A 2,709-nucleotide genomic window follows, 5' to 3' on the forward strand; every position below is an offset into this window, starting at 1 on the left:
TAGAAGGGAAGTGAGGGATTAGATTCCTTTAGCAAAGGGGGGGGGGGGTCTCCAGCAGTTGACAGGACTCCAGTACAAACCCAAGAGGCGGTGATTCCACGCTCCTATCACATGATTGTGTCTCTCATGTGCTTCTCTCCTGCTTCTCCTTTGCTTCCTTTTTTCCCCTTAGTTGTTTTTTTTGTTTTTAACAGGCCAGAGCTGATGGTGCCAATAAAAAAGATCTGCACAGGCCCATGGCCGTCCGGGCTTTGTTTAGGGCAATGCACGGCGTGGCATTTGTGCACCGACCCATCACACCCAGCTGCAGAAAATGGCTGCAGCATCCTGACCTTTCGGGTGTTTGTCGCGGGCGTGGGGGTTGCGGCTAGCTTGCAGGCGTTGCTCTGTGCAAGGCCAGAGACACCCCCACGCCTGTTCGTTAAGAGCAGCCACGGGCTCTGAACCCGTCTCACAACAGCCCTGAGAGGGCAACGAGGTCCATGCAGATTGGCCTTCTACCGCTTCAGGGCCTAGCAGCAAGATTTGCCAAAGAGTTTATGGGAAGTAGGCCCCCCATTCCTATCAGCATTCAGCAGTAACTGGGCACCTCCACTGCCTTAGGCCAGGGGTTCTCAAACAAGGGGTTGCGAGGTTATTACATGGGGGGGGGGTCATAAGCTGTCAACCTCCACCCCAAATCCCGCTTTGCCTCCAGCATTTATAGTGGGTTAAATATATAAAAAAGTGTTTTTAATTTATAAGGGTGGGGGTCGAACTCAGAGGCTTGCTATGTGAACGGGGTCTCCAGTAAAAAGTTTGAGAGCCACTGCCTTAGGCACTTTTGAAAAGCCCACTCTGTGATTACATTTTAGGTTCTTTAATAACTTGCCTGGCTTGACTAAGGCATGGCTATTTGTACTGCAGAAGTCCCCATGGGCCCCAATCCTGTTCAGGGCCCCTTTGTGCTAGATACTGGGCAAAAAGAGAACCACGAGACAGCCTCTGCCCCAAAAGGCTTTCACAGATACTGGGTGACAGAAAAGGAGAATATTAGGTTCTCACACTTGCCAAAGCCAAAGATGTCTTTTCTCAAAATTAAAAGGACCAGCAGCCCGTCCCTCCATGTCCCCCAAGCACTGCAGCTGAGTATAATGCTGTGTAAATGCTGTAATTGTACAGTAAAATCCTGGTACCTTGGGGCCTTAGAAAATGTTCACATGGGGCTTCATACCAGTCTGCGACCCGCTGACCTGGGTCATCCACTGCTTTGTCCAGTCTAGTTTTCAATATCTGCCAGTAATGGGTCTCACCGGAATGAGATGAATGGCTGAGACTGATGTTTATGTGTTTATTAGATACAGAAGAAACCTCTGGGCCAGATCCTGTCCTAGGCTACCTTTGTGCTATCCTTAGTGGGAGCTGTACAAACCTTTCTGAAGGGAAAATAGGCCCCATGATTAGTAGCTGTGCTTCTTTAAGTGAGATCCTGGTGGCTCTTCTATTCCCAACTCTCCCATTGGCCTGTTGGGTGACCCTGGCTAAGTCACTTCCCTGCTCCGTGCCTCAGTTTTCCCATCTGTAAAATGGGGATAATGATATTGACCTCTCTGGTAAAGTGCCTTGAGAGCCGCTGCGGCAATGGACTAGTGATGAGCTAGGGGTTAGTATTGTTAAAAGGATTCCTGGGATCAGTTTCTGGCTCTACCTGCGGCGTGACTTTGGACAGGCCACTGCTTCTCAATGGAGATAACACCCCTTCCGTCCTTCCCTCCCGCGAGGAGCCGTTGGTCATTAATGTACAGAAGATGTTTAACTATTACAGCCATCAGTCTCTTGGAGAGGCCTATGATGAATGCACAGTAAGTCCTTCTTCTCAGGCATTTGTACATTTTCGGAGTTGCCCTTTGGGCCGAAGTTTCTCCAGTTATTCCCAGACCAAGGGCGTGTTTATCTCTGAGGAAGTTCTCTGGGGTAGTTTTTGCTGTCACCAGACGTGGTTCTAGGTGGCAAGGGCAGCGCTTGCTACCAAGCAACAAGATAGACTCAGAGACTTTAAGGCCAGAAGAGAACCCCATGGTCATCTAGGCTGACCTCCTGCAGGCTGCAGGCCACAGAACCACACCCGCCCACTCCTGTAACAGACAGGGCTGGCTCCAAACACCAGCCTACCAAGCATGTGCTTGGGGCGGCACCTTGGGATGGGGCAGCGCTTGGGGTTTGTTTTTGTTTTTTTTTGGTTCGGCCCTGCGGCGCTGGAGCGGGGGGAACGGGGCTTGGGCGGCGTGATGAGATGCGATGCTCGGGGGGCAGGGACTTGGGCGGCGTGACGTGACGCTCGGGGGGGCGGGGACTTGGGCGACGTGATGCTCGGGGGCAGGGACTCGGGCGGCGCAATGCTGGCGGGGGCAGGGCGGCACTCTCTCTTTTTTTTTGCTTGGGATGGCAAAAATGTTAGAGCCGGCCCTGGTAACAGACCCATAACATCTGGCTGAGTTACTGAAGTGCTCAGATCTGGGGAGGAGGGATAACTCAGTGGTTTGAGCATTGTAAGCTAAACCCAGCATTGTGAGCTCAATTCTTGAGGGGGCTGTTTAGGGATCTGGGGCAAAAATCTGTCTGGGGATTGGTCCTGCTTTGAGCAGGGGGTTGGACTAGATGATCTCCTGAGGTCAGTTCTAACCCTGATGTTCTATGATTCTACGGTATAAAGACTTCAAAGTACAGAGA

Source organism: Gopherus evgoodei, chromosome 22 (assembly GCF_007399415.2).
Source record: "Gopherus evgoodei ecotype Sinaloan lineage chromosome 22, rGopEvg1_v1.p, whole genome shotgun sequence".
NCBI lineage: Eukaryota > Metazoa > Chordata > Testudines > Testudinidae > Gopherus > Gopherus evgoodei.